The sequence below is a fragment of the Aplidium turbinatum genome, chromosome 2 (assembly GCF_918807975.1).
Source record: "Aplidium turbinatum chromosome 2, kaAplTurb1.1, whole genome shotgun sequence".
Classification (NCBI taxonomy): domain Eukaryota; kingdom Metazoa; phylum Chordata; class Ascidiacea; order Aplousobranchia; family Polyclinidae; genus Aplidium; species Aplidium turbinatum.
The window spans coordinates 11282778-11298558 of record NC_137473.1 but is presented as its reverse complement, the minus strand read 5'-3'; positions in this window follow the sequence as shown (position 1 = coordinate 11298558).

The following is a 15781-nucleotide window of genomic DNA, read 5'->3' as shown; positions in this document are numbered from 1 at the left end:
CGCATTCTGATGAAGGAGCCAGGCCCCACTTGTGCATGTCCGAACGAAAGCGGTTGAGCCTGACCCAAGCAAGCCTTGCGAGAGACATCCCGGTGGACGGGGATCGGCGTCAGGTATGAAGTCACGGAGCGTGGAGGTGTGGTTTTGCCACTCCGTGTTCCACATGTGGTTCGTCCAGTGTTCCGCACTTAAACTAAGTTCTTCTGCATTCTTAAGCAGTTTTTGTGCGGCGACCACAAAGAGGTGTTTTGATTTCAGCCGATGCTTTATAAGATGTCGCTTGAACGCTGCATGGAGGAGATGGTCGGGGTCCAGAGCGCAGCGAGAGAGAGAAATCGTGGCTCCTTTACGGCGTAGCTCAGCGGGTTGGATGCCTGCTATAGGATGGGTAGGTAGTCCATCGGAGTGGGACGTTGGCATCAAGTCACAGTACGCAGTGCGTCGTTGATGGCGGTATCAATGTGGTGGGTGTGAGAACTACGACACCAGGCTGGTGCACAGTACTCAGCAGTGGAATGGACAAGGGCTAGGGTAGCTGTACGAAGAGTTTTGACACCAGCTCCCCAGCCGGAACTCGCCAATCGCCTCAAAAGTGCGACGCGTGTAGATATTTTTTTGCGCGGTGACTCCAACAGATATTATTTAAACAACAACTGGTACCGTAACCTTCATTAAATAAACCATTAATAAATGGGATGATATTTATTCTAAAAACTGTTGATCTAGAAAGTAAATGAGTCCAAGTGTTGTTTTTATCTCCAAGCTAGCTTCCTATCCAATAATTTCAATACACACACCTAGAAAATTTAATTCTAAAAGTACTCTTGGCAACAAGTCACCCATTATTACTATTATTTTTTGACAGTATGTTCATTTATTGTATTAGTTACAGTACTTTAACACACTATTTATTAATAATATAATGACTTCTAAAACATAGGCTAACAAAAATATACAGATCTACTGGCTTGCTGGTTCTTGTATTCCTTTGCAGGAATCTTTTTATCCAAGCATGACAAATAGCCATAACACGCACGAAGCTGGCGTTACTTACGCAATCAACCACTGCTTTCATTGGACGATCACCATGTTATTGTTTCGGTTAACATGCTGTATATCACTTGCGTACATAAATTACCTGGTTATTTCTTTATGGATTGAATTTCTTTGAACACACATAAGGCACATATATAAGTACATTCCAACTCACTAGGGTTGACGTGTTTGTGGTCCGTGGATCGCTGCAGCGGATGGAGTGTTATGACCACAGACGCTTTGAAGATTAGGCGTTTTTTTTTTTTTCTTCTTGTAAACCAGTTAACTGCAGGTCGTTGTGACCCCTCTGGCGCTTGGCCAGAGAATTGATTCTTGCTTTGAACTTCGATAATTTAAAAAAAGAGAAAAAGTGGTGACGAGGATGAATTGAGCCCAAGTCGTCGAGGTTGCTGCCTCCCTAACTCTGTAGCCTACAGCTGGACTGCACTGACGACGACTAAACGTTCTCTTACTGTAGTTTTTGTCTGATGTTTCAAGAGCGCTTACAATATTACATGCATGTACTGGCACTCCGTCTCCTGCGGCCGCCTACGGGTTGCATAAATGCATATACGTCTACGATTACGACTAATCTGGACGCAATTACCTGACTAGTGACTACCAGTATTATCTACGTGTCTTAAAAAGAAAAAAGTCTTCAACAAAATGTTTATATTCTATGCTGTTTTAATAATATCTACTGTATCGTTTTTGTTAGTCTTGCAAGCAGAGCCTCTGAGAGAAATTTTCACTAGGAGTACGAAGAGTCATTCCGGGCCCCCCTCTCACTCCGGGCCCCCTTTGTCTTGGGCAAAAGGTGTGATGTTTGCTTAGGCGTAGCCTATTACACACCACACAACATTTTACTGCAGAATTGGACATCTGTGCGCAATAATAGTATCAGGCTGCAATAAAACTATTATTTTGTGTTGTGCATGTCATGTGATCTGACCCTCGCCAATTTCTGTATCCTGCATTGAATTCGTGTGTCAGTTGTTGATGGTGCTGTACTGCTGTTGAGAGGTGTCGCTTAGTGTACATCTTTAATGTAAAATTTTTAAATTCATTTTTTTATTTCTCTTAAATGGAAGCTAGCTTATAATTATTTCTAAAGAGGACACTATGTGATGTCGAAAACGTTGGATTTAGTAGTTTTTTCATGTTTTTTGTGTGTTTAATGTTAAATCCATTAACGTTACTGAGTGTTATATGTATCTGGTATGGTACAAGCCAAGCTCTCTACCAAGACTCAAACATAACATCTTGTTAAAACATAATCAAGTTACTCATCTGACCAATCCTAACCTTTCTTCATTAACTTTTGCATTCACCACATGCCCAAGCACTAGCAGAGGTGAACGAGAGAAGTCACTTTTTTGACTCCGGTTCCGGTCCTGCTCCGAAAGTATTCTCCGGCTCCTGTTCTAACTCCGAAATTCATTTTGAAGTGAAATAAGCGTTAAACTACCTTTGTCAAATAGTTTTTAAAAAACACAAAAAAAACACCCGGGCTTTTTGCCTGGGATTTTCTCAAACCTGCTTTTACTACACTATGCCCCTCCCCCCAGGACAAGAGAATAACTAACTTTTATGATTTAATTTAGGGTGCTTTTAATAGAACATTTTTGCACGTAAAGCATTAAATTACCACTTTGGGCCCCTAATTTTCTCGCAAAGCACTCGATTACCTTTCTGGGCCTTTTTGCTAGATTACGCCCCCCCCCCCCCCCCCAGGACTTAAAGCATAACAACTTTTATGCTTGAAATCAGTCGTTCAGGATGGTTTTAACCAAACATTTTTGCGCGTAAACTATAAAACCATAATTTCGGCCCCCCTCAACAAACACAGACCTGGGCCCTCAAGGGTACGCCATACCCTCCGTACCCCCCTCTCATAGGACCTGCTTGCAAGACCTGGTGCGTTGCGTTCTGAAATGGCTTTGCCCGTGGTAGGATTTCTTTCAGGGTTTTTTTGCCTACTTTGCTTTACATGACGAGCTAAGCATCAAGAGTGTTCCCCTTAAGACCATCAACAGTTTTGATAACCCACCAAGGTCGATCAACATAGTAACTGTCTTTTTGTCTAGTTTTTTTTGTTTATTTTTTTACTCATATAAATTGTTAAAAAAAAAATTTCACTAGCCTATTTTTTTTCTCTTTTTTTCTCTTTTTTTCTGAATTTATGAAAATTTTATTGAGGTGTTGCGACCGTGCCATATTTTAAACTGATTGTCCTGCTTTGATATCATGCACGTTATAACGTCCGTGTTTTGTCGCTTCTACCTTTTTCTAGACCTCTACTATGTTTGTCATATGTTGTTTTTTCGTTGTGATGGTCAGAAATAAAAACAAACTGAACTGAACTTTTGGAGTTTTCTGAAACAATGCTACAAACTGCCCGGGATAAGTCTAAGACACTCAGGTTAAATTGTTTGAGGGTAGCTTAACCTAAATTTCCATGCATTATTTCTTTGACTAATTGATCATATAGTTGTCTCCTTGCCTTCATTTTGTGCAATTCGGCACATTTTTGCTACGCTTCACAAGCAAGAATTGGCCTTGCAGTTTTCCGATTTGTTTCCAGATTCCCAAAAACTCATTGATGTCTGTGAATCCTATGCTTCTAGACATGACATTATTTTCAACTGTAACAAAACAGTTGGATTGGTCCATCAATGTCGCAAATTTAAAGTTTTAACTTCTCCATGCATGCGGCTGTACAATACACAAATTAAATTTGTTAACCAAGTGAAATATTTAAGTATACTGATTGATGATGTGGTAATATTTCATTTAGGTTATTTAAGTATGAGTTTAAGTATGAGAATGGTTTGTTTATAAGTTGAGTTGAATTTTACGGCTGTCTAACTGCCTGATGAAATTTCTATCTATCTAATTTATCTAGTTTGGCTATCTGACTCCATGAAATAATTTCCACACAATTGTTATTCGAATTATAATTTTAAGTTATCAGAAGGTGTTCATATAATATTGTAGCTCTCTAACACAATTTGAATTTAAACAGTACAGAATAATGAAATTACAGGATAGTGAAACATTATCTCGAGTTATTACATTTTAATTAAACAATCAATTTAATGTTTTTCTGAGAGCTGAACTGGTCTAGCTGGCAGTGACGTTCGGTGGCTTAAACCGTTGGGAAAGCAACTTGGAAATATGCTGCAGCAAGGTAGTAGGCCTAGGCACGAAGGGCGTAACCGTCGGGCGAAGCCCGAAGGCGTGTTGCCAAAGGCAACATTTCCAGCGGGGGGTCTGGGGGGCCTCCCCCAGAAATTTTTGAAAAACACTTCCAATTTGATGCGCTCTGAGAGCATTTTCAAAACAAATCAAACATAAAAATCTGTCAAATTGTGCTTCGCCTATGTCGTGATCATACATCCATTTAATGTTTAGAAGTCATGAACAATCTTAATTTTAACGTTGCAGGACCAAAATCCAGTGTTAGACATGGAATAATAGTTGTCTAAATATTTAATTCGTCATGAATGTTCATTCTGAGATATTCAGTTACGCCTACACTACAAAAACTAACACTTAGGTCTAAACATTACAACCGCAAGCAATTTGTACAAAAAGCTGGATAAGTTTGCCTCCTGCGTATAGAAGCTTAACAAACTAAATATTGCATCCGCACGTGAACGTTCATTGGCGAAGTAACGTTACATCAACGCTGTAAAAAGGGCAAAGGCATGACTATGAAAGCTAGTAGGCTAAAGTACAGTACATGGCGAGGAGACATCAAAAAACAGCAACAATTATTTCGGCATTATGATGCTTGTGCTGTGTACCGTGACGAGACACCATTCTGACGAGTTAGTCTAGCCGCTCTAGCGAATGTATGCATTGACGTCACTGGGAAAGCAAGACTCACCTGGTCTCACCATAACACATCTGATTGGCTAAGCAGCTGGTGACGTTTTGCAAAACGATTGAGGATCGGATAAAACGAAGGCGTTTTTTGACATTTTTAAATCTGGATAAGCAACTTTGATAGTAGCTTACCTTGGAGCCTCAGTGATTGTTTCTGACAGAAGCGTTTGCGTTAATTGGCATTTATAGGCAAGACATGCGGTTTGATGAGGATTTAGACTACTCACAAGCGTTACGAGTAATTCTAATCACGAATACAGTAGTTTTCAAGTTAAAATAGACATGATAAAAATAATAAGAAGTTAAACCTAGAATTCAGTCATTATACTTTGCATAGTTTTCGCTCAGGTAAGCACTGCTTTCCTTGCTTTCCCTCACCGATCGTCACTGCTAGCTGGTCCGATTTGATAGAGCTGGTCCGATTTGATAGAGCTCGTCCGATTTGATAGAGCTCTCGTCAAAGGACGAACAAACCATTTTATTGTGTGCGCCCTTTTTTCTATTTTCTTTGGGAGCAGTTGCATGGAAAATTACAGAAACTTTAGTAAAAGGCAGGAAAACTTATATGTTGAAATAATGGATCGCTACAGAGGCCCCCCCAAATTTGGGCTAAATTGGAACCAAGGGTACCAAGTTTAGCTCAAATTTAAGGAGTTAAAAACGGTAAGGAATAAAATCGTAACAGATATGGTACAAAATAAGTATGTTGAGTGTTTGTGATAATGATGTGGTGTTGTGATTGTGGTATCGTGTCGCGACGTGATTCTGCGTTGTTCTACCGCCTTCCGAAATGGAATGTCTGAGTTTGTGCCGTATAAGAAGAGTCCACCGCATAAAAGAATTGGTTGTTTTGTTTGTGAGCGCCGTTGCAAACCGTAGCAGGCATTCATTGTTTGTCTGACTTTTTCTGTTGAAAAGCAGACCATGCCGATTAATTTGATACAAATGTAGCCTTGTCTTGCTTTTTGCTTGCTAGAGATCATCGCAGCTGGAGATCATTGAGGTCGTCGTAGCATTTAATTGTTGCCATTTGGCTTTTTGTATTCTTTGAGAGACGCTAGAGAGTCGAGTGCAGGTGGCTCTGGAGCATTTTTTTCGTTTCGGGCGGCAGTACGCATAATCACGTCCTTCTGTTGTTCATGAATATGATGCAAGATTTCTGAAAAAGGCAAAGCAAATTGATTACAAGTTCAACTTTGAAATATTTAGCGACTTGGTTTATAAGTCGACCTGTACAAAATGTAAAAATACGATTTGAAAGGCAAACAAAACTAATTAAAACAAAAGAACATAGGCATCGCCAGGTCTAAATACCATTCACAAAATCGTAAATGTTCATAAGTCTGAACAGTCGTTCAGCAACTGCAAATAAAACACAGTAAAAAAAAAGATACAGTAGGCTACATGATTCAAAACCATGCGGTTGTTTCATGCAGTAAGGAAAGTAATGTTTCGTGGACATATGCATGCTTGCCCAACATAGGCAGGCATGGGAGTCGATAGCGAAAAAGTAAAGAATATTCCGATATTCGATAGTGCCAAAAAAAGTAAAGAATTAACCGATTTCGATACTAGAAAAAAAAGTAAAGAATAAAGAATGTAGTAATCGATATTGAAAAAAAAAATTTATTCCACCACTCTTTTTGAATGCTCAAGGCAGTAACAAATTGAAAAAAATTCAAAGAAGTGAGTAATACTTCACACTCAAAGGACTAGGAGTAACAAAACATAGTTTTAAATGCAGTCATGCAATAATAATCCTTCTGAGAAGAGTCACACACAGTTTTAAATGCAGTCATGTAATGTGCCTAACTGCTGAAGCAAGCAGTACCATTTTCTAACTCGGTTAGGCTAATCTAAAACGCTACCAGTAACTCTTAAACCTAAAAAAAACTTGACCCTAGTCTTAGCTGCAACTCTTAACCTCAATCTAATAATAACTAAACAAACACCGTTTTTTCAAGCCTTCTGCATCGGCATGCTTTAACAATTACGACCCTTTCTAACAAACTGCATGAGCGCCTGGACCTGGCCTAAACAAAACGACGCAAGGGGCTAGTTGAATGCGATCAACCAGGGTTTCCCCGCAAAAAAAAATCGCTCCTCCTTTCAATAGAATTTAAAAGTCTGCCTAATAAAATTGTGGAATTCGGTTAATATTTTACGTTGTTTTGTTTGTAAACTTTACAGAAAAGTACCGAATATCGAATATCGGATTCAACGCACAAAAAAGTAAAGAATAACAGCTAATCGATACTTATTTGAAAAAGAAAAGAAAACACGGATTCGATAGCGACAAAGTAAAGAATAACGCTATCGAATATCGATTCGTAATCGATAGTCCCAACCCTGAACATAGGTTAAATAGGTTAGAAACATGCCATGCCAACTGTTAGATGCGCGCATTTGCATGCCACTCGCAGTCATATTCAACCATACACAATAAACAAAAACGCTTAGCAGACAACCTATAAAGAGAGAAAGGTTGAAATAGACAACCACTGGATCTGCATTGGAAAAGATGCAGACAGTGGAGAAAAAGACAACGATTTCGTATTAATGCAATATTTGCATTTTTCTTGCGATGAAGCTATATGACCTACAGTGTATAGGCAAGAGCTTTTGAAACGCAGGTTGGCCAGCTTGTAGCCTACAAGAGACTTGAAAAAGAATTGCCAATTGGCTGAGATGCATCTCTTCCCGAAATAGGCGTACTTGAGATGGCTATACTGGAAGAGGCTGTACTGTCCTGCAAAGAACTACATAGGATGATTAAACAGTCACATGTATTTAGAACAAACAAAAATAACCTAAATTGCTGCGAGTCTACAGACTTCAAAATAAAAAAATGGACGAATGCTGGAGTGGACAATCCTTAAGACCATTCGTCTCAGCACAACAGCTTGGCGCTGTTAAAAAAACACAAACACTACAGTAAAAAATTACATAATTACAATATTAAAATACAACGTAAACGAAAGATATTGCAGCTTTTAATCACATGAGCTGCCCATGGACTGTTCGCCGGATGACGTCACTGATTGATGAGGTTGTTGTTTAGCTACATTTCTGGGGTTCGAAGGTCCATCACTGTTGTTCACAGCGTGTGACATCATTTGTGGGGATAATAGCACTGTTAAGAAAAAACGTTATTTATACAGTAACACAATAAAACATCGAAAACTGTTCACGCAACGTGAACACTGAACACTAAGATTTGCAGTCAACCCAATGGGTTGTAAGATTTTCAGGGATTTGCTACAAAACGGTTATCCAACGTTGATCAGCCATATTTCGATACAAAATTACAAATGGAAGAAATTATATAGTGTCAGTTGAGTCGATGCGAGTGATGTCATCAATGGATGGTTTTGCTGAGTAAAAGTTAAGTGTGATGGATAGTGCTGCTTTGCCGATCTCAGCACCAGCACACGTGACAGCGATTCTGCCTTCTCAAGAGACAAAAGATATTGCTAAATGCCAAGCAAGCGTCAGGGTAAAAAAAAACTGTGCATACACAGTAGTGCAATGCAAACAAAAAACAGAAACAACAGTTTCTTAAATCATGTTAGCTCCTAGTAATATTAAAAAAAATTGGGGCACACGAAAAGTACAACCTCTTTGGGTGGCTTCGCATAATTTCCCCTGTCTTTGCGCCACAGAGTTATACAAACTGATGCTTCAGCTGAGAACATAAGGGTGGCAAAGTTGTGAAGCAAAGTCTTCACAATGATTTCTCCTATTTGGAGATCTCCTTGTCGAAGTAAAAAGACGCACAAACTTACGGATGGTTGCTTGGAAGCGACACCATAACGCTTTGCAGAGCTGTGCCTGCACGTGTACGTCTGTATAAAAAGTGAGATTGAGGCTCGAACCTCGTAATCTCGCATGCTAGTTGCATGTTGGGAGGCAAAAATAAAACAAATATATTAAAATGAGCTAAGAATTTAAGTAACATTTGACACTGCGATAATTCTACAAAAAATTACATAATTATGTTTCCCTGCAACGGCAACTTGTTGGCAATTAGTAGGCTTTATCTAAGCAACGTTTAAAAACATTAGGAGAAGGTGGGGCAGGACGGGACACTTAACTTTAATCGATGTTTTGCAGAATTCCTTTTTATCATTATCGGTAACTTTGGTATCATGTTATTTCTATTGCACACTACTACCAACCAGCAAGATACAAAGACTCAGTTAGTATCGCATGACCTTATAATTAACAAAAAAAAAAAAATTAATCTGTCACATCTTGCCCCACACCTGGGGCAGGACGGGACGCGTATTGTTCATATGAGGAATCACCTGTAAAACCACAAATCTACTGGTAATACCTTGTAATTTCAAAAATGACTTGCATTTACAGAACACGTAATTACATCAGGGCAAAATGACAGACTACTTTTTTCCATAAAAATCACATACAAAATTGCCACGCCCATTATAAGCAGAACAGATGTCCCATCCTGCCCCAAGCAGCTCTGTCCCGTTTTGCCCCAATGACTGACATTTTGAAATTTTCTGTTTGTTTATTATATATGCAACTCACATCTAAAAAGTCAGATACCCCAAAAAGCACTTTTATTACTGTATCTCCAGACCACGTATCATCTTCCAAATTTTTCTGAAATCATGCTAAAATGTGAAAAGTTTTGATAAGATTTCTTATAGCAACTAGCCTCTAATCAGTTATCTTGTTGCCACGACTACGTTTTTTCTCTGAACATCTCTTTTTTTTGCAAGTCATCGAGAATCATGGTGTCCTTTAACATCAAAATGGGTAGAGGACGCTAAAGCTAATACTTTTAAAAATATCCACAGTGTCCCGTCCTGCCCCACGTCCCATCTTGCCCCACCTTCCCCTACATTGGCAATTGGCGTTTCGGCATAAAATTAGATTGTCCACATCGGCTGCTGAAATGAGTAGTCTGCCGTTGAACGATTCGCTTTATTGAGCGAACAAGAAAAATCAGTTACGTTTAACAAGCAATAAATTGCCGGCATGGTGCTTTAAAAAGTAGGCTACAATACGCTACAGAAAAATTGTTGGAAAACCGACGCGTGAAATCATAAAAGGTGACATGTTTTTACAAAATAATTGTGAGCTCGTGTTTTTTTTTTATTGACGTAGAAATAAAAGTTTTGTAGCATAATGTACTCACCAGAGTCTCCATATTTTGGTTATCTTGTTAAACTTACTTTTATTTTTAAAAACCTACTTACGTGCGGGGTAACCAATGTTGTAATATTTTATTTAGGTTATTTAAGTATGAGTTTAAGTATGAGAATGGTTTGTTTATAAGTTGAGTTGAATTTTACGGCTGTCTAACTGTCTGATGAAATTTCTATCTATCTAATTTATCTAGTTTGGCTATCTGACTCCATGAAATAGTTTCCACACAATTGTTATTCGAATTATAATTTTAAGTTATCAGAAGGTGTTCATATAATATTGTAGGTCTCTAACACAATTTAAATTTAAACAGTACAGAATAATGAAATTACAGGATAGTGAAACATTATCACGAGTTATTACATTTTAATTAAACAATCAATTTAATGTTTTTCTGAGAGCTGAACTGGTCTAGCTGGTCCGATTTGATAGAGCTCGTCCGATTTGATAGAGCTCGTGTCAAAGGACGAACAAACCATTTTAATGTGTGCGCCCTTTTTTCTATTTTCTTTGGGAGCAGTTGCATGGAAAATTACAGAAACTTTAGTAAAAGGCAGGAAAACTTATATGTTGAAATAATGGATCGCTACAATGATACCTGGTTACAAAAGTAGGTGCTCAGTGCTCACTGCCTACCTACAATCCCTCCTCGGTCTGCCTGAACCATACTTGCAATTGTTTCTTGTTGTTTTTTAATTTTATTGAGCTAGCGAGTTGGGATAAAAACTTGATTTTGTATAAACTTACAATGGCTTTAACACGACAACTTAAATCCGTGGTAGACATTCATTTCTCTAGCTTGCTTTTTCCGATAAGGAAATGAAACTCAACACAAGGGCAGGCAAAATTGTGTCCAGAAACAACGGCTCCTGGCACGCAGCAAAAGGCGATAATCAGTTGTGAAATCTCTTTGCAGCCAGGCAAGCCACGTCACGCAGAACACAGAAACAACGCAAATTCAATGTCAACAAAATTTCATCACAATTTCAATTCTGATCAAGAGGGCAATTGACCCGCCGGAACAATACCATCAGTGATGACGCGGATAAAGGCAAGTACGATCTCTTTGTGTCGCTGCCAATCAGCTTAGGTCCAAGTTTGGAAATTGCTCTACCGAAGTTAAAAATGTAATGTACCAATCATATTGTATGCCAATGTATGGTTCTCAGCTATGGTGTAACTATAAAACTTCTACTTTAAATCGCATACGAGTTGCTTACAACGACTCGTACAGAATTATTCACAGTTTGTCGAGATGCGACAGTGCTAAGGACTAAGGAGTGTATCAGGTACAGAACGACGTGTTAACATTTGATGCTCTATTAAGAAAAAATTGCTATGCATTTGTAAAACGTTGCGAAAGATCAATTAATGCACTTTTGCGCAGTGTTATGTCTTCTGATTACTATTTTAATTCTACATTTTATTGGCCTATTCACTGCAACAGTATTTTGTACGTTGTTTGATGTAGCCTGCTTGGTGTTGTATTAGTCTGATATTTTGTGTGATTGTTCCAGACAATTGTTCACCTAATCAAACGTCATATAAAAACCGTTCAGGTCTACTGAATCTTAGCGTATTAGCCTACGTCATGGAATTTTTCCTAAAAATGAGCCAAAATTGCACCATCGTTCGTAAGACTTGTGTCAAACCTGTTTAAACATGAAACATTGGATCACCACCTTTGAACACCTGTTAGAATTGCGTGACGATGTCTTTCATTATTGCGTCACAGTTACTGTTTACGTGAGTTTGAGATATCGCAAATTATTCTAGTCATTTTAAAATTGTTGCTTGAAGAGGTTGGTCGCATGTTTAACTGTTTTGCTTAGTGCTTGTCAGCTGGACGAAAATTTCCGTCTTTTATCCAAGTAATCTGTTCTGTAGTGACAAGTTTTTAGTGATGCATCGCGTTGACCCCATTTTCGACAGCTTTGAGGCTATTTTTACAGAAATACAATTCTCGAATAGACGTTTCCTGAAGAGTGTTTCTTTTCGGTCATTACATACAGACGAACGGATTTGGGAATCTTATGTTACAATTTTCCCACGAAGAGATTATGGTTTACCGCTGTGACCAGTGATGACTGTTAAAAATTTGAATTCTATGGACTTTATGTCTGATTGTAAATAAATAATAAAAGGCAAGTGGAGTGGAGATTTGAAAAACATCTGGCAGCACTGTTGCTGCATCTATTTCTTTTGACGTGAAAACACGCAGAAACCATATTTGTATGATCATAAAAATTTATAAACATCGTATAAATCATAATTATTTATATGATTTTTACATAAACAAATATACCACTTAAAGGCATATTCAATGAAATTTTCAAACTGGAATTAAGCATTAAAATGCGTAAACTGAATACTCAAGAATACATTTTTAAAAAAATTACCGAAAAAAAAATGTTTTCAAGGGCGCTGGCAAGGCCCAAAGTCCAATGTTTCATTTATTTTTTATTTTTTTCAAAATGACCAAAAAGTGGAAACACTGCTAGAGAATACGTCATAGATGCCAAGAGCTCCAGCAATATCAAAAGTCTTTTCGCGCGCTGGGTTGCAAAGTTCGGGCGTGTTGCGTTCAAAGGAGTTTAGCAGGATAGTTTTACACGTTTTTTAAGTTTCTAGGATATATCGTTGAGTAATAGTAGCAATGTTACGAGAAAGGTGAGGTACGGTAGTATAATTTTAGTAGCATTGCTAAAAATTAAATGTCCATAAAATCAATATTGCATCATTGTTTGACTATTGTAGAAACAATATTGCATCATAGCAAATACCATGCCTGACTTTTGTGTTGTGCTTGGCTGTGACACGACAGCATTGCATAAAGTTAGTATGTTTGGGTTTCCCAAAGACAGTACACAAAAAAAGGAAATGGAATAAATTTGTCAACACCACAACTTGTCATTGGAGTGGACCAAAACCACACCACAGAATTTGTAGTCTGCATTTTCGAGAAGCAGACTTCAACAATTTTCTTCAATTCCAAATGGGATATGCCAAAAGACTTGACTTGACACCGGTGCATGTCCATCAATCTTTCCTTCTCCACCAGAAACTAATTTACAACAAGGCCATTAACCTAGTGCAGGGGTTCCCAACATGTAGGTCGCAACCCCAACTGGGGTCGCCTGACAATTTGCCTGGGGTCACCTGAGGCCTTCTGAAAAGTTTAGAATTTCATTAGTTTAGAAAATTTGCCACAAGAATTCCAAGATACAATGAAAAGCGTTGTAAGTGTCGTGAATTTTGTAAAAGCTAGTGCTTTGAACAGCCGCCTATTTTCAAAAGTTTGCAGTGAATTGGATGATACATCCAGTAATGTTCTATTATTTCACACTAGTGTGAGATGGTTGTCCAGAGGCAAAGTTTGGAAACGTGTTTTTGATTTTCGTGATGAATTAAAAACATTTTTTAATCAAAAATCTAAACCACAGCTTGAAGCACTTTTTGGCGACAAAAACCAACTTCACAAAATTGCTTAAATTGCTTGGTGTCAAACTCGTATGTTTACTTTGTCATTCTGTACTTGTTTGCGCCAGCAGCAAAAAATAAAATTGAATGAATTGAGTTCACTTTAGGCCTATAACATCGTTAACAACAGAGTGAAATGATTCACCAGGCATTTGATAATTAAAGTAACTTGCATTTTTCTAGGCTACTAGATTACCAGAAGAACGCAACCTAGTATGGTAGCCTATAGTCACCAGAAGAACGCAAGTTACCGGTACTTTAATTATAACATCATTATTGTATGCGTGGTTTATATAGTTGTCAATTTTTAGGTGCTTTAGGTTACTATAAATTTTTTGTGTCATTGGAGAATTTCTGCCTCTTGGTTTCCAATACGAAGAGGAAGATAGTAAGGTGGCTGAAGTGAAAGTGATGATGAAGAAGAAAGTATGCTAGAACCTGAACCCTATCGTTTTGAGCCTGAGTACACAGAGATCAATCAGCTTTACCTTGCTGATGTGACTGACGTTTCTCAGCAGGAGGATCGATGAGTGGGGAACACTGATTGGTAAGCAAATTTAGATATTTGACAACATATACTGCATTTGTTTAGCTTTACTTAACATAAAATAATTAAATCACCGACCGTAGCGGGATAAGTGCTCACTGCTTAGCTTTGCATTGTATTTCCCTATGGGTTTGTAAGGCCTTGAACCTACAACACGTTGAAAACAACTTTACAAATGCAACTGAAATTATAAGAAAATGAAATCTTAACGCTCTTAAGTTTACCTTGCCTAATACTAGTTATATTGCAAAGTTGAATTTTCCCGTCTCGGTAGCCTATGCAATGAATTATTACTAGGGCAATTATTTTTTGGCCTAAAAATTGAAACTATTGACATTAAAATTTGTTTTGACAAATTTTCACATATGAAGAACTCAAGTAGTTAAATTACGCATCATTGTACAAAATGCTGTACAACACAGCTGCCGCAAAACGACCTATCAAAATTTTTACACATTTTGAGGTGTGTTGAGCACCACATCATATTAACCTAATTATTTCACCTAATGGCTTATGATTCACAATAAGTAGACAATGGGCCATTTACACCAGTATAAAGTAAGCTAAAAAGGCAAATGTAATCCCATACTTGATTCAACTTCAAGTGTTGGGTATGAGAAGATAGGTACGGTACTCATTGTACTAAAGCCTTTGGCACTAAGAAAGTAGGGTGGCTAGTTCCTTTCTCTCAGCCGCCTTTCCTGCAGCAATTATGCCCACCCAATTTGTTACACCCTAGCTAGAGGTGAGCGATGTTCTCAACAACCAGCTGAAGCTGGGAGTCGAACCAGGTTTGGTTGGTTTTGAATCTTTATCCTCCGACTAACAAAGCCTTGATAGGTTATTCCTGGTAGTTTCGCATACATGTAGATTGTAGAGGGTCTGTTACAATTCGGTGAGTCCAATTCTTATCCGTTACACCATCCCTCTGCGCCAAAGTAGGCTACGGGTGTAAAATGAAAAAAATTCACTGACAGTGCAACCTCTACGACACCACAACAATGCAGTTTGTAAACAATTTTAACTTTGTGAACAATTTTTGATCTAACGCTACAATTTTGATAAATTTTTGACTTTTTTTGACAAGTAAAAAAGTAATCACCCTAATTATTACCAATTTTATATCAACAGGTGTTCATGTTGTCACTGTGTGGCAATGGTTGAGCAACATCAAGCTTTGTGCTACTGTGAGATAGATACAGCACGGATGAAAGACATGCTAGATGGACAATTGGACATTCATGATTACATTTACTCTGCTTGTTTGTTAATATATGGCGCTGTTGAAACAAAATAAATTGACTTGACTTGCTATCGCCTTATTTGTTTCCAAGTTATCAATTCCGTTCAGTAAAAATAAAGTAAAAAAGAATTTTTTTAGGTTAAATTAAAATGGCCTTAGTAATATGTAAGTCTGCACCGAGTGAAAAATGCACTAAACTATGAAAACCAATTCAATGTCCTGTTAAATCTACTTAAAATCGCTCATTTTGTTGGTCCAAGAAATGTAGCCTATGTGATCAGACGAGCGTGAATTTACACAGTAGCCTATGTAGAGTTGGTTGATTGTGTAAAATCATGTGTATGCCATTTCTTTGAATGCAGTATTTGAACTAGACAAAACATTATTTAATTCTCCAAGTATAAAAACTA